Source organism: Fringilla coelebs, assembly GCF_963513975.1.
Source record: "Fringilla coelebs genome assembly, chromosome: 8".
In the NCBI taxonomy this organism is placed as follows: Eukaryota; Metazoa; Chordata; class Aves; order Passeriformes; family Fringillidae; genus Fringilla; species Fringilla coelebs.
Window position 1 is genome coordinate 34951665 of NC_140066.1, and position 17138 is coordinate 34968802.

The 17138-nt window shown below is 44.4% G+C and overlaps 1 protein-coding gene across 1 annotated transcript in view; it reads left to right on the forward strand.

Annotated features, from left to right (window-relative positions):
* The first annotated feature begins 7187 nt into the window (after positions 1–7187).
* PTPRE (protein tyrosine phosphatase receptor type E) overlaps positions 7188–17138 on the forward strand; it is an 82645-nt gene continuing 72694 nt past the window's right edge. Inside the window, exon 1 of the mRNA XM_084210533.1 lies at positions 7188–7284. The gene's annotated coding sequence lies outside the window, so the exon portion shown is untranslated. The remainder of the gene's footprint in view (positions 7285–17138) is intronic.

Below are 17138 nucleotides of genomic sequence, written 5' to 3' on the forward strand. Positions count from 1 at the left end.
AAAACCGAATTACTGCTTTGACAGCTTTGCTGGCGCCTTTAATAAGCCCAGACTTCTTTATGTACCTAAAGCAGGGTGCTGGGGCTGGTTGGGCTACAGGAATTTCTCCTCAGGTGCTACGTGGGGAATTTTAGCACATTTGGGTCCTGTGTGTTTGTATTTTGAATTTTTTCTTGCTCTCCACCTCAGATGTTTATGGTTATTTATCTGTTAACAAACTCAGTCAGTGTTTTTCATCTCTGAGAAAGGGCTGTCTAGAATTCCTGCATTTAAATCTTATTCTCCTTCCCTCACCCTCCATGGCATTCCCAGCTCCTGTGTGGTGTCAGGAGTGCACTGTGTGGGCTGAAATGATGGCAAGCTGCAAAAGGATTGCTGGGGGGCCCAGCAGGTTCAATACCTGTGTAGAACCCCCCTGTTCCACACAGGATCTTGTGGGGCTGGGGCAGAGCTGCTCCTTGCCTTGCACAGAGTTGGCTCTGCCCCTTCTCAGAAGGGTGGAAAGGATTTTGGGGTTTGCTGGGGTTTTGGAGCTGGTGGTGTCATGCCCAAAGCTGCAGAGCTGTGTTATGAACTGGGTTGGTTTCAGAGTGTGATCCAGCAGAGCTCTGGCTGGTGACTGGGTGACCTTTCTCTCACTCATTTAAGAGGTTTTGTGAAGAAAAACGAGCGGACAGGGGTTGACAAACTGCCAGAACTGTGAAATAGAGCTGGAGGAAGCCAGACCCATTCTGCCCTGTCACAGATGTCCTTGGTGTTTTCTGAGAGCCAGATCCATGTGTTACACAAACACAGAAGGGTTTGGCTTGGAAGAGACCTCAAAGCCCATCCAGTGCCACCCCTGGCATGGCAGGGACACCTCCCACTGTCCCAGGCTGCTCCAGCCTGGCCTTGGGCACTGCCAGGGATCCAGGGGCAGCCCCAGCTGCTCTGGGAATTTCATCCCAGCCCCTCCCCACCCTCCTAGGGAACAATTCCTTCCCAATATCCCATCAAAATGTCCCCTCCTTCTGTTTAAAGCCATTCCCCCTTGTCCTGTCACTCTATGCCCTTATCAAAAGCCCCTCTCTAGCTCTTGTTATCAGCAAAGTGTTCATGTTCTTCATGCTTGGTGATGCCAGGAAAATTTGTTCAAGGTTTTGGAGCAGGTCAGCTGCAGTGGAAAATAAAAAAGAGCAAGCATGGAATGCTGTGGAGGAGGAAAAGCTGAAAGATCCCGAGGAATAATGAATTGTTTTTCGTGCTGCTGGGAGCCCACAGAGCCCTTGCTGACGGAGTGGGAGCTTCTGCAGGAAGATGGTTCAATTCTAGAGAACCTGAGGATTGTGCTGGCCCCTCCTGGGAATGAGGCTGGCATTTTGTAAATGTGATGTTGTGTTTCAGTCTCTGTTTCTAAGATATTCCTCAGCGTGGATTTATGGCAGGGCTGGAGATCCCGTGTGTGGTGTCATCAATGAATGGTGATGTTTTGGTGGAAAAAACCTGCCTTTACATGGGCTTTAAAGTGAATTATTCTGGATCTGGACATGCAATGAACATTTCTCAGGAGAAGAGGCTGAAAACAGATGTTTTGGGTAGAAGCTGCAATTCCACCCCTATTCCAGGGGGGCTGCCAGGAAGGGACCACATTTCCTTTATAAGCAGCACAAGGGGGTGGGTTTGGTGAATCAGACTCCAGCTCTGTCACTGGCTCCTCATCCAGCACCCCTGGGGAGGCTGCAGGGGATTTTTGGGAGGAGGCTGCAGAGTTTTTTGGGGGGAGGCTGCAATTTTTTTGGGGAGGCTGAAGTTTTTTGGGGAAGGCTGCATTTATCCCAGGGAGGCCATAGTTTATTTGGGAGGAGGCTGCAGTTTTTCCTGGGGAGAGGCTGCAGTTTTTTGAGGGAGGCTGCATTTTTCCAGCATCCCTGCAGGTTGAGAAGCAGCAGCAGAGCAGCCAGACCTGAGGGATGCAGTTTGGATGGCTGCAGTGAGCCCCTCTCTGCTCCTTGCTGGGCATTTCATTATTGATCTCCTGCTGCAATATTAATGGCAGAAAATCCCTCTGTAAGCTGCAATATCGTTCTGTGCCCAGCATGGAATGCTGAGAATTGGCTCCATGAATTATGAAGGAGTTTGGAATTCTGTGGTCTTGGTGGAGCATTTATGGCTCCCCTGGATGTGGCTCTGGTTTTCTGGGCTCAGAGCTGTCTCAGGGAATGATTTGGGTGTTGCTTGAGCTCATTTGTGATGTGATGCAGCAGAATTTGGGCTGAATGAGGAGTGGATGCTCTGTGCAGGGTTTCTGCGTCTTTTTTAACTCTAATCTTGTGGTTTTTACTCATTATTCCTTTCTGCACAGGGTTTCATCCTGGTGTTTCTGTCCTGTCTGATCTGAATTATACAATCCCAAATGCTCTGTTAGTAGTAAAAAAAAAAACAAACCCTGCCTGTATTTATTCCAAACTTCTTGCTGAAATGTTGATATCTCTTCAGGTGTGTTGTACAAATATATTTAATACTTGTGCAAGCCAGAGCTGAAATGAGACACTGATAAAGCAGTGATTAGGAGGAGCTCAGCAGCAGCATTTTGTTGAAGTGTTTGTACAGGATTTAATTCTGAGTTATTCACACCATGGAGTGTATTTTTAAGGCGTGTTCAACCGACTTGCTGCAGGTATAATAATAATTCCATCCCTGATATCCCTCTGCCTGCCCAAATCCTCTGTTTCCTGCAGAGGATGCCTCACCAGTGACATCCCCTGCCCCAAAAATGCCCTTTCCCCTTTGGCTGCTGGCAATGACTCAGTGCTGAAATGGCAAAATCAAATCTGCTCAGAGATCTGTCTGTGTTCAAAGGTGTTTCCTGGCTGAGGGAGAAATAAAACTGGGGAGAAATGTGCTGGATTAGTTTGTTGCTTGCAGTGATGGTGGATTGTCACAGGGAAATGTACAACAACTCTCTTCTTGGGTTTTCTATCACTTTTATCCCCTCTGTAAGAAGGAGAAGGTTCTCAGTCCTGAAAGCTTGTCTTACCCGAGATTTCCGTTTTCTAATGTATGGCAAGAGGCTCTTTGGTAAGAATGAGAGGTCTGACAAAAACCAAAACTGTAAATCAGGCAGGAGTGAGATGAGACATAAACTAAAAAAATACCTGAGGGATAGAAGGGACAATTTTGGGCTTTCTGTCTTGGGAGGAGGCAGGTCTTTCCCACAGGAGTGTGAGGATGCCCCAGCAGCTGGGAGGAGCTCTGCCAAGAGCAGCTGTTCCCTGAAGATAACACACGAACCGGGATGCAGCAGCAACAAGGAAGAATGAGGACTTGGAAAGGCTTTGGTTTAGTAGGACAATGAATTTTAAAGAGAGCAAAGAACAGATTTGCAAGGGAAGAAGTGAAAAGTGTGTTACTCATGTCACTTCTAAGAGATCAGGACGCAATAATCAGGGCAGCTGGAGGATAAACCTCTAACTTGTGGGTTTTGTTGCTGTGGAGAAAACAATTCAGAATGAAATACTCAACTGCACCTCCATGGCAAGATCTCACCCTCCTGGGCTCCATCAGTTCTGCTGCTGCTTGGTGTTCCCTTAATTGCTGTGGGTTTGACACAAAATCCATCTCCTTCCCCTGCAAAACCTTCTGGAGGGAGCTGAACTGGAGCTGCTGTGGTTCAGCCCAGAGCCCCTTGGAGATCAGCAGAGCAATTTTGGTTGAGCCAGACTGGGATGAACTGGGAACTCCAAGGTTCCAAACACCCCTTCCCAGCACAGCAATGAGTGTGGGGGTTCAGTGCTGGTTAATAATTCATGTACTCACTTCCTGCTGTGAGGTGGGATTAGGAGAAAGGCAAAGTAGGCTCAAAATTTAAAAAGGTCATAAAGAAAATTTTATTAGCAGTAATAAGAATTAGAACAAAACTTTCAGAACACTTCTCCCCCCATAACTTTTTTCTTTCTCACTGACAATGTAAAGAAACAAAACATTTTAGTCACTTTATTACTTCTAGAATAGTCTTTCTTTAGTTTACTGAGAGAATTCTTTCTTGTTAATGTTATGGAGACTTCTCTATAACAAAAACCACTTCTCTCATGGCTCTTATGAATAGCAGCTACCCAGGGAAATTATCTTATCTTCTGCAAAGCTGTGGGGTGATGTGGGATGGAGTGGTTGGGTTTGGGTTGGTTGTAAGAGTTGATGCTTCCCTGTCTGAGGTCCTGAATGCCACAGGTGCCCCTGGCGTTTGCTCCTGTCATTTCTTACCTCCCTTGCTTCTTTGAATGGAATTTTTGGTCCAAAAGCAAATCTAACTCTGGTAAATGAAAGGCAGCATGATCACACCCTGAAGCCAACGATGAAAATTCCAGACCCTCTGGTTTGCAGGATATTTGATAAAGGAGCTGTAAATATTTCTTTAGCAAGAGCTATAATTCCTCAGCTGCAGTTTTCACTCCTAACCCTTCCCTCACCCTGTGCACTGTTTCTTTTGGTAAATTCCATCTTGATTGTCTTTTGCCCTTTAATCTTGTCATCTCTGCTGGTTGTCCTTGGAGGATTTATTTTCCTTTGCATTCCTAGTCTTGGTTTCTGCTGGAATATGCTGTGAATTGCTAGAGCTGCAGTGCTGGGCCTTTCCTGAGCAGTAAAATCCTGATTTAAACAAGCCATAAATAATGTTTGCACCCTGTATTCTGTGGGTTTAGATGTCTCAGGGACTGAGTCTGATTAATTTAAATTTGGGTTTCACGAATGTCTTCAATCATGCTGCAAAATGTCACTTAAAACATTTAATTATCCAATGATATTAATTGATCTGCAGCCTGTCTTTCTACTAATCTGATAGAACAAAGTTTGCAAATTGCTGCTGGGAGCAGGATTGTGTGGAACAGCTTTTGGGCAGCAGCAGAAAAGCCTTTGTGTAACCATGTTAAAATGATAGATGCTTTCCCTGTTAAACACAGGCCTGAGTTTAAATGGGTTCACATTATCATTTTGTTTGCAGATGTCAAAAACTCATTAATTTTAAGTCAAACTCCCTACCTTGGTGCTTCAAATTGCTTTTAAATTACACGTGTGCTGATCAATCTTGAAAAGCCCAAATTAAAAACTCAGCTGAGGGCACATTTCAAGGCCACAGATCCAACACTTAATTCTAATCTGTTTTCTACAGGCAAACCTCCCACTCCAGCACTGGTTCCTGGCAGAAGTGGGGGGAGAGGAAGTTGTAGAGACTTAAATATTTCTGGGAAGGCAGAGAGGAAAGGAAAAGGTGGAAACAGGGAACTATATTTAAATAATGACCTATTTACATTACATAGTTTGAACTGTTCGAAGTAGACTTAGGAGCTTGTGGTGTTGAGATCATTTCTGTCATAATGGGGCATTTTTCAAGGAGGAGCCTCAAATCCTGGGGTCAGTTTTGGGCCCCTCAAGACAGTATCCTTTACTGTGAACTGCCCAAGTTATTTATCACTTTGGGGCACGTGTAACTCGAGCTGTAATTTGTCCTGAAGAAGCTCCAGAACTGCTGCACTGCATCAAACTATTTACCCTTGAAATTTAGCCTCATTTACCAGAACTTCCTGAGGGAGAAACTTGAATAATTTCCTTGGAAAATCACAGAGCCCTTTCTGTGAGAGCAGAGTTGGACATTCCTGTTTTCAGGGGTTAATCCCTGCAGGATGCTGCTGCTGCCCAGGCTCTTCCAGGGCAGTTTTGCTCTGTGCACTTTCCCTGGGATGGGATTTAAGGCTGGCCAGGCCATCCCTGAGGGGTTTTCCCCTCATTCCAAGGGCTGCACTGGGAGCTGGAATGGGAAGCAGCTCTGGGGCGTGGGAAAGGAGCAGAGGCAGGAACTGTCCTGCCAGAGAGCGTTTGCAGAGCTGTGCCCAGCTGTGCAGGGCTGGGGGAGGGACACAGCAATGGGAGGGGGGATTTTTCAGCTAGAAATGCAACCACAGCTAGGTATTATTGTTTTTCAAAAGTGTGGTAAATTGTTTTTAACAATTTTAAATTTTTCCTGAATTTAGATGTATTTAAAACTCAAATTCAGTGCTTTCTATCAGCTCTCCTGAAGCTGAGCAGAAACCATGTCTTGTGCTGTTTTGTGTCCATCCAGCAGTGCTTTGGACACCTTTAACCATCTTAAATGACCTTTTTATTATTCAGAGATATTTGATTCACTCTCTGTGATGAGGGAAAGGAGTTTAGGAGATAAACTGGTAGAGTTTCAGTGGTGGGTAATGTCCATTTCCCATATTTACGTCTACACAAAGAAATCGACTCTTACCACCAAAAGAAATGAATCAAAGCCAGCAGAACAAGACAAAATAGAGGAAAATATTTTTCAGGTGTGATTTCTGTAAAAATAACAGCGGTTCCTGAAAGTCCATGCACGGTTTGAATGGGAATAAAGCAAGGTGGGATTTGGGGATTTGATTAGGAGTGAAACTTCAGCCAGTTGGGTTTTAGTTCCCAGGGGAGGCTTTGTGGGGGAGCAGAGGTTTTGGGAAAGGCAGGATGAGGAGAAGCAGGAATTGAAGTGAGGCATGCCCAGGGCGAGTGGGGATGAGAATCCCACCTGAAGGACAAGGTTTGGAGGATCCATCTCTGCTCTTCCCTTCCCAGGATAACCAGCTCCAGGGGGGAATTCAGAGCTGGTGAGGGTGAAGGGCTTTGAATTTCTGCTTGGAGTAATCAGAGCCTGAACACAGAAAACACCTTGCACGTGTGACTTTGTGCATAAAAGACTTTGCCATAAAAATTGATTTTCAGAGCAAGATCTGCCGTCATTTTTTAATGACTTGAGCGTGGCTGAACTGTAGCTTTCACCTAGTTAAGCTCATTTCCCACCTGCTGTTCATTTTGACACCCCCATGGCTTTGGTGGTGGTTGTTGAGTTGCTTCAATGTGTGAGGATGAAACAGAAAAAGGTGGATTTTTGGAGAAAATATGAAACAGAAAAAGGTGGCTTTTTGGAGAAAATACGAAACTAAAAAGGCAGATTTTTAGGGAAAATATTGTATTTCTCTTGAACTTTTCTCCCCGAGGTGATGCCAGCCCTTTGTTGATGCCCAGTGGGCTGCTGCCTGAGGACCACAAACACCAATTGTCTGGGGGAGCATGACTGGCTCTGGCACTGAACACTGCAGCCATTCATGGGCGCTGCCTCGGGGCTCACAGGAACCTTTATCCCTGCAGGGAAACTGGAATTTTCCTCGGGGACAGAAGCAACAAAGCCCGAGGGGGAAATGAGCCCGGGCAGGGCAGGAGCGTAGGGAAGTCCCCTCTTCCCTCAGCCCAAGGCAGGTGATGGCATTTCTTGAGTTTTGGGGCTTGGGGTTGTGTTTTATGGAGGGCATGATGCTTTTTTTAAAAATTCCTTGTAGTATTGGTGTTTTTATTACAGTTTTATATAGTTATATATATATAGTTATAATAGTTATTATATATTATATTATAGTTATTCTATATTATAGTTATTCTATATTATAGTTATTCTATATTGTAGTTATTCTATATTGTAGTTATTCTATATTATAGTTATTCTATATTATAGTTATTCTATATTATAGTTACTTTATATTTATTATAGTTATTATATATTGTATTATAGGTATTTTATATTATAGCCATTCTATATTATACTAGTTATAAAAAATATTACTATTTTATATTATAGTTGTTATAATTTTATATAGTTCTGTATGCATTGATGAATTGTGTCTGTGGGATGTAAACATGGCAAAAAATTCTGATTTCAGGCAGAAGAGGAACTTTTCAAGCTGTTTTCAGCCCCTCAGATCAATAATTAGAGTGATGCAGCGCAGAAATATCACAGGCAGCAATGCATCTGCAGAATTGGTGGCATCATTTGCTGCTTAGGGGTTTGCAGCAGGAGCTAATAAATTATCAGAGGTATTAAAGAGGTTCTGTTAATTTGCAAGGCTGAAAACACTCAGAAACCACAGAGGCATTTGTGTAATTTCCAGCTCTGTGTTTAAGAACTCCCATGAGGACCTCTTAAAACCACCAGGTGTTTTCTGGCTTTTTAAGTCTCCCTGGAAACATCTAAACAATTGCATCATGTCGCTGCTCTTTGATCAGAGTCTTTAAAAGCTGTAACTCTTGTCTAATTGCAACACGGGATGTTTTGCAACAGGAATTTTGGAAATAAGAGCTCCTTAAAATAGCTTCAGGCCTGAGGCATGGTAAATACAGAATTAATTGTGGTTGTGTCAGGATAGTAAATAGTGGCAATCCGTAATTGTTGTAGTAAAATGAATTTTGGGGTCATTGGGGCAGCAGTGTTGGTGCATTTCTTTAGCTGGATTTTTAAAAATTTATTTTAATTATGATCAAATTTAAATAATTGAGTGAGATTCGTGTTTATGGCAGCAATGCCCTGGTGTTGTTGGATCCCAAAAAGAGGATTTCTACATACAGAATCCCCACTGCCCATTTTGTTCCTGGATCCCTTGAGAGCTTTTTATTTATCTCATTTTTCCCAAATTGTGCAAGCAGGTATTAAACACGTTTCTGCTGACGTGGCTTTCTGTAGGAAAAGGCAAACAAGGCATCCCCTGTTTATAAATTTCTGGAATGCTAAAATCATCTGTGTGCTTTGTTTCCTAGCAAACAAAGTCTGGACAATGGAGAAAGGATATTGTTATTGGGCCTCTGGGATGCTCCTACTGCATTTTATTTTGAAATAGCCTTTAATATATCTGACCTGATGCCTTTGGCAGGATAAGAAAATTCCAAGTGGATTGCTAGCTTTCCTTATTTTGGGAATTTTCCTTATTTTGGGAATGTCTCTGCTGGTGTTGTTTGAGACTGTGTTGAGTGTCTGTCCATGAGCTTTTGGCCAGCTAGGATCAAGCCTTTAAAACCTCTTTCAGATCTTCCACTTGGATCTGAATGGATGAGAAATCTTCAAAATCCTGCATTCTAGAGGGGCTTAAAATTATACCCTGGCTTTGTGAGAGAGATCCAAATCCAAATTACTTCTCCTTTCACCCTCTGATAACGTCAGCAAATTTCTCCTGCGTGTTTCTAGCGAGGCGTTATTTCAGTGCCCTTTGGTGTTAGCTGGATGCCCTGGAGCAGGCAGGGATCCCTGCTGCAGCCTCAAGGAAAGCACTCGGATTTCCCTCCAGCCTGGCTGAGCTGAGCAGACCTGGGGCGTTTTCCGAGGCTGTTTTCCAGGAGAAGGAGCGGATTTCTCGGATTTCTCGGATTTCTCGCTGGGAATGCCGAGCAGCGTGTGGGTGTGGGTGTGGGTGGGCCTGGGCCTTGTCCCGCCTCATTTTCTGCTCCTCTCTTTGGGAGAGACCTCCTGGCCACCGATGTCTTCAAGAACATTTTCACTGCGAGCATTGAAAAGGAAAACTCTGCTGGTTTTCATTTTGTCGTCCTGTCCTGGTGTTTGTGCAGAACAAATGTGTTTTGTGTTCTTGCTGAGCTGACCTCAGCTGCCCGAGGCCCTCCAGGACCCGCCGGGAGCCGACTGAGGCTGTGCAGGCTCCGTTTCAGCAAGGCTTGTGCTGGTCTTGGGATGAAATATTTACTCTGGGTTGTTTTAATTGGGAAATAATTCATGGAGTTGGGAATGAACCAGTTATGGGTAAGGATGTGGAGCTGCTGGAGTGATCCAGAGGAGGCTGTGGAGGGGCTCTGAGGGCTGGAGCCAGGCTGGGACACCTGGGGGGCTCACCTGGAGAGGAGCAGCTCCAGGGAGAGCTCAGAGCCCCTGGCAGGGCTGAAGGGGCTCCAGGAGAGCTGGAGAGGGACTGGGGACAAGGATGGAGGGACAGGACACAGGGAATGGCTTTAAACTGACAGTGGGCAGAGATGGATGGGAGATTGGGAAAGAATTTTTGGCTTTGAGGCTCTGGCACAGGGTGCCCAGAGCAGCTGGGGCTGCCCCTGGATCCCTGGCAGTGCCCAAGGCCAGGATGGACACTGGGGCTGGAGCAGCTGGGACAGGGGAAGGTGTCCCTGCCATGGCTGGGGTGGATGGGATGATGTTTGAGGTCCCTTCCAACCCAAACCTTTCCATAATTCTGAGCTGGGAATCCATCAGCTCAGAAAGGCCTTGGATGCTGTGCCCAGAGAAGCTGTGGCTGCCCAAAAGCATCCGAGGCCTTTCTGAGCTGATGGATTCCCAGCTCCGTGTTGTTCATAGCTGAATCCATCTGGGCAGGCACATCTCACCACCAGGTTTTGAGAGAAAGGTTCATCTGAAAGGCAGCCTCTGTTAATTGAGCCTTTTAGACACAGGTAAGTCACAGAGGGTGTTTTCTTTCTGGAAAAACAGAGCCAGTGCCAAAAGCTGGGCATAGCTCTCCACCACTGATGGAGTGGGAGCCTAAGGATGTTGGATTAAGCCTTTTGCTGACTTAGAGATGGGGCAACTGAGAGGTGTTTTAAACACTTTCATTTCCTTTTCTGTTTTATGTGAAGGGTGAGACAATACAGACCTTATAATTTATGCTATTGCAATTAGAAGTTAACTATTTTTTAATTACATGCATTGTAAGTGTTTCTTGGTTTATTAGCTCCAGTTACACTATGTTGTAAATGTTTCAAAGTTAATTATTTGAAATTACTCTCTGTGAGTCTTACTACTATATATCTTTCATAGTTCTAGTTCTCTAAAATATCTAGTCTTTTTTATAAGGCTAGTCTTTATATACTCTTTTTTTATAAGTCTTTTTAAAACTCGGTTCTAGTTCATTTCTCTCTCAACAATGTCTATCCTATTCTATAGTATTTCTAAGTTAGTATTTCCTATCTCAAAGCTTACATACAGATATGTACTATGTGAACCTTCTATCAAGCTTTGAAAATCTTCTATAAATCCATTTCCCATTTTCCATTTCTCCCATATGGAGAATCCAGTCTGCTTCTAGATTAAATCCCTGTCATTTGTGGACTTCTCTCTGTAAAAATGTGTCGTTCACTGGAAGTCCTGGCAGTCTGCAGGTGACAGGAATCACTGCCCTCATTGTCATCCTCAGCCCTGAGCAGCTCCTGGAGCTCTCTGAAGATTTTTCCATATCCATTTTTGCTGGTTCTTGGCTTCTTTGTTATTCTTCTGTCAAGGTTAGGGTTGAAGGTACTTGAGAGTATAGTTCATGTTCAGACTCAGGTGTTTATTATTTCCTATCTATTTTACAAGTCATGAGCTCTGCAGCATTCTAACAATTACAAAATGGCCAACAATCTTTTGTAACAAGACCTTTTAAGGCTAAACTATCCAATTAAGAAACGACACCTAAATTATTTTCACTTTTAACCCAATAACTGATCACTCAGAGTCTGCACTGTGCACTAGTCTGTCCAGTTACAAAATACCACCCAAACCCATGGGGAAGAAGGAAGAAGAAGGTGAAGAAGAAGGAGCAGCTTCTGCTCTAAAACCTCCATCTTTCCACCCTGTGACATTACACACTTCTGTTCAAACTCCACACCCACAATCCCAGTTCCATCATTCCATTTTGGAAGCTTCTCCCCAGCCTCAGGTCAAATATAGTATTTTCTCGTGGGTCTGTGCCCTTCAGCACAGAAAGTTTAAAAATCTCAGCATCCACGGTTCCAACAGGTTTTGTGTTTCAGCTTGGAGCTGTTCAGCTCCTTCCTCCTCACAGTTTGCAGAACAGTGAGAGTTTTGTGTTTTTGTGAGGAGTTTGATCCATTTTTGTCTCAGCCTCCCGTTGGTAGTTTTTGTTTTGCATCTGGATTTCTGGCTGTTTATCCAGCCTTTGAACAGGAACATCTGAGTGCTCCTGGAGCCAGCAGGAATAAGGACTTAAGGAAGAATGGAGTTCACCATTTCTTCATTGTACTGAAGAATGGCTGAAATAAGCAGAAATTCATACAAATCTGAGTTTTCATCTCTCACATTAGACAAATAGTTGGGCTGGCTTCTGCAGGAAGGTCTTAGAATAGCAGCATCCAAGCAAAAAGGTCAAATCTTCAAATGAAGGAAATTTTATGTAAATGCAAACAAGAGATGTTCCTTGAGGGCAATAACTTTTAATTTATCCCCTCATTGTTACAGAAAGCAAACTTGGAACTCATTTCTGCTCCTCAAAGCCTCTCTGGAGGATGCTGTCCTTCTTCCTATGCACTTCTCCAAGGAAAAGTCCTCTCCACTGGGCTCAGTGTGGGAAGTTGGAAGGCAGAGAAACCGTTTATTCTCATCATGGTAATCCTGAAAATTAAAGGAAGAAAAAGCTGTGGGTGAACTTGGCACCACTGGGCTTGGGTAATGAAAATTGACAATTGTGGGGGGGAAGTCTCATCTCCTGCACATCACAAAATGACAGAACAGCTCCTTGAGTCCTGCTGGTGGATCCTGGAATGGCTGGGGCTGAGGAGAGGCTGGCAGGATGGAGATGAGGGGATCCTCAAACGTTTCCTGCAGCTGAGGTGTGTGATTGTGAGAAATCCCCGGAGATAAACTCAGTGCCTCAGGCAGGAGAGATTGTGTGTGCTTATCTGGAAGTTCCCTTTCCTCCACGCTGATAACATTCTGAGCAGAGTGAAAATAGGAATTGCCATCCCCAGCCTCCTTTGGGAACAGCTTTGCTATCACTCCAGCTGATGGAAAAAAGCTTTCCTTTAATCATATTGAACAGTCTCTGCTGCTGGTGGAGTTGCCTTATGTGGGATGTGGAAGGGGGAATTGAAGGAAATTCACTCTGAGCAGGGATCTGATGTGGATCCCAGACTGCAGCACGGTGGGAAGGGGGTTTGTGCTTCTGTTCCATCACACTGGGCAAAATTTTTGTGAAGTCTGTGCAAGGGGGTTTGTGCTTCTGTTCCATCACACTGGGCAAAGTTTTTGTGAAGTCTTTGCCCTCCTTGAGCTGCAGGTGGGGATGGGAGCAGGACCTGCCCTTGCCTGGCTCCATCAGGGGCTGCCTCACCCATCCCTGCCTGCTCTGTTTTTCTTCCCTTGTGTCCCCTTAAACCAGGATGGGACAGAGATTTTTGGGCAGGAAAAGTTACAAACTAACCAGAGGAGACAGAGCTGAAATAAATGAACTGCTGCTGCTCTGTCTGAGTGAAGGATGTTGTGGTTATGTCAGTGTCTTCTTCCAGAAGAATTCTGTCTTCCAAAAATTGTTAATAGGTTTTTGCCTGTTCTCAGCTACTTATTCATGCCCCTGAGCTGCTGCTCTCTGAGGATGTAGAACATTTTTTTGGGGCTGTGAATCCCATCAGGGAAATGTTTCCTTCTGCAGGACTTTTGCCATCCTCACTCTAAAATGAATTTATTTCTTTTAACCCAGATATTCTCCTGGCCTGGCCCAGCAAACACTGGTGCAGGGTGGCTGAGGGAGTTCTCAGCTGCAGAGGGAGGGGAGGGGACAGGAGAGGAAGGTTGGAAAACAGAAACCCTTTGATCTTGGTGGTTGTTTTTGTGCTGTTTGTATTCCTGCACGTGCTGCACGCTGGTTTTTCCAGTGCTGGGGGCTGTGCCTGCTCTGTGTGACAGTGAAAGAACATTTCCCTAATGCTGTGGGGTGTTTGAGGTGGCTATAGGGTGTTTTAGGGAACTATGAGGTGTTTTAAATGGCTTTTAGGGTGTTTTAAATGGCTTTTAAGGTGTTTCAGATGACTATGGGGTGGCTATGGGGTGTTTTAGGGGTCTATGGGGTGGTTATGGGATGTTTTAGGGAACTGTGAGGTGTTTTAAATGGATTTTAGGGTGCTTTAAATGGCTTTTAGGGTGTTGTAGATGACTATGGGGCGGTTATAGGGTGTTCTAGGTGGCTTTGGGATACTTTAGAGGGTTATGGGATGGTTATGGGGTGTTTTAGGGGACTATAAGGTGTTTTAGATGGCTTTTAGGGTGTTTCAGATGACTATGGGGTGGCTATGGGGTGTTTTAGGTGCCTTGGGATGTTTTAGATGACTATGGGGTGGTTATGGGATGTTTTAGGGGACTATGAGGTGTTTTAGACGGCTTTTAAGGTGTTTTAGTTGGCTGTGGGGTGACTATGGGGTATTTTTGATTGACTTTCTGTGGCTGTGGAGTGTTCTATGATGTTTAAGGGGTGTTTTTGATGCCTCTTGGAGGGCTCTGGAGTGCTTTACAGGGCTTTGGGGTGGCTGTGGGGTGGTTTAGATCCTTATGAGGTGGCTGCTGGGTGTTGTAGATTGCCATGAGGTGGTTTACATGGTTATGGGCTGTCTGGGGGGTGTTTTAGCTCATTACAAGGGGGTTGTGGGGTGTTTTAGGTCACTATGAGGTGTTTTAGATGGTTATGGGGTGGCTATTGGGTGTTTTAGGCGGCTGTGGGATTTTTCAGATGGCTGTGGGGCGGCTGTGGAGTTGTTTAGATGGTCATGAGGTGGTTTAGATGGTTATGGGATTGCCATGAGGTGCTGTAGGTGGCTGTGGGGTGGTTTAGAGGTTATGGGATTACCACAAGGTGCTTTAGAGGGCTATGGGGTGGTTTAGATGGTTATGGGATTGCTGTGAGGTGGTTTAGATGGCTGTGGGGTGGTTTAGATGGTTTTAGGGAGGTTTAGATGGTTATGGGATTGCCATGAGGTGGTTTAGATGGTTGTGGGGTGGTTTAGATGGTTTTAGGGAGGTTTAGATGGTTATGGGATTACCACAACGTGCTTTAGAGGGCTATGGGATGGTTTAGATGGTTATGGGATCGCCATTAGGTGGTTTAGATGGCTGTGGGGTGGTTGAGATGGTTGTAGGGAGGTTTAGATGGTTATGGGATTACCACAAGGTGCTTTAGATGGCTCTGGGGTGGTTCATATGGCCACATCCCAAATTGTGCCCTGGTTTCTGTAGGTACCCACAAAGACAAAAGCTCAGAAGCAGTGCAGGAAGAATGAATTCCCGTTTTTGCTGGGTCACTGTGGGCCCAGAGGAGAGCTGTGCTGGGAGGGCACAGGGGCTGGGGGAGCAGTGCCAGCAGTGCCCTTGGGCAGGTGGGGCATTGCCCAAACCCCAGATCTGGACAGGGATTTGCTGCTTTCCCTGGGTGTCCCCTTGGAGAGCAGGAGCTGGTCCTGTTCGTGCTCCTCGTGTCACAACTCTGACTGTCCCAGGGAGCTGCCCTGCTCCCAGGGTCCTTTCAGGGTGACAATGTCATTGAACCCCAACTTATTTCCAGACTTTTAAAGTTGTTTCCAAGATGTTCTGTGCCACAGATTGGTGCTGAGCTGAGTCACTGCGTTTTCCTCCTGTTAATTTATTAAATAACCACTGAAAACTCCTCATTAACAAATATGTCTTGACAATTTAAAGGGGAAAAAAAAACCTTTCCTGTGTGCACATCTCCTGTTCTCCTCTCCAGAATTCCAATTCCTCTGATCCAGAGGTGCCTCCAGAGCTCCTAAAGCAGAGCTCAGAATGTTTGCTGCAAACACCCATCCCTTGTTAAGCAGTATTTACATAAAACATGCTGACACCACTTTGGGGAGATTGAGTAGGATGCTTTCTCAGCTGTTGAAATTTGCACACGAGATGGAAGATGTTTTGATTAAAAGAAGGGTTAGCTGAATATTTTTTTTCCCATTTATTCCCACGTGTCAAAATCAAAGCAGAGTTTCTCCAGGCGTTTTGCCCATTTTTTTCTCTTTTTTTCTGTTCCTCTTGTTCAGTTGTTTGGATTCTTTCCCTCAAGGTTGAGATTTTTGTGGGTTTTTTTTTTCCTCGTAGCAGAGGAATTCACTTATTTAAGGAGATAAATACATATTAAAATGCCTTTTAGACAGAAATAAACGATGATTGGGTTTAGCTTCCTGTTTATTTTTGGGAGCGTTTGTAAATTCATTCTGGAATTTATTGGATTGGCAACAGTGAATTGGGGACAGGCAAGGGAAAACCAGGGAGATTTTCCCAGTAACGTCCTCCTGCCTCAGGAACAGCAGAGAAAAAGAGCACAGGAATAATTTCATTTTAGTTGTCCACATTCTCCTTCCTTGTGACTTCTCTAATCTGAAGCCATTCCCGTGATAACATTTCCCTTCGTGGTTACTTAGTTGATTTTTTGAGCTGCATTTCCAAAGCCTCCCGTCAAGGAGGAGAACTCCAACTTTCCTAATCAGTGCTGAAACGACTTCTTCAAAGCCTAAAATGGAATCTTATCTCTTCTTTCCCCCTGCAGAGAGCACAAACGTTGCTTTTGTCGTTCCTTTATTATTTGCTCTGCGAGGGTGCCAGCGCCCCTGGCCACTGAGAAACTGGAGCAAAAGCTTTTTTTAGCAACTGGAGCAGAATTTTCATAATAAACCTGATCTCGTGCCGCCTCCGAGCCTCCTTTGGGGAGAATCAGGGAAGGAAAGTGGAATTAGGGAGGGTTGGAAGCGAGGGAACTTCAAGGAGCCTCAGCCTAAAAACTCTCCGCGGATTTGTTGCCGCTGCCTGGATTAGAGGACCCTTTAATTTGCTTTTAATTAAAATGATTTTCATTTATTCTGTGCCTTCTTCAGAGGTCCCGAGGCGCCTCACAAACTTGTGATGCTGTGTATAAAATACCAAATGCATATTCATGTGCTGCTGAGATTTCACCTGGAAGCTGAGGATGAAGGAGAGTTTTACCTTTTTTTTTTCGGTTGTTTTAGAGCCCCAGATCCCGATTACAGAGCAGCTTTTCAAGCACTGCTGCTGTACATCTTCTCAATGAGTTGTAGTCCAAAGTGTAAACACTGCCCTGCCATAAATAGCTTATCTGGATACTAGATTTAAATAGCCAGGGCTTTGTTTTTGCAACCTCATTCAGCTGGGGAAAAAAAAAAAAGGTCACCTAAATACCTTTTTGTTTCTCTTGTTTTTTCAAAAAGTAAATGCACCTATTGCAGAAACTCCCAAAGGAAATGATGGATTAAAATGGAAAGTGTTGCATAGCTTGTAATTAGAGTTATGTTAATTATCTTTTAAATAGTTGACCTTAATGCAATGTAGACATTGAAAAATGAAGAGAACCCTTTCCTGAAGAAGACTGTGCTACAATTTAATTGTGTACTTCACAATAACTACTGAGGAGGAGAAGAAATAGGGTTTTTTTTTTTTACTTTTTTAAAATTACTTTTCTGGTGGTTTATTTCTTTTTGGTTATTTGCTGCGGCATAAACCCTGGATCAGCACAGAAACCAAGAAAGAAATCCAAGGAATATTACGG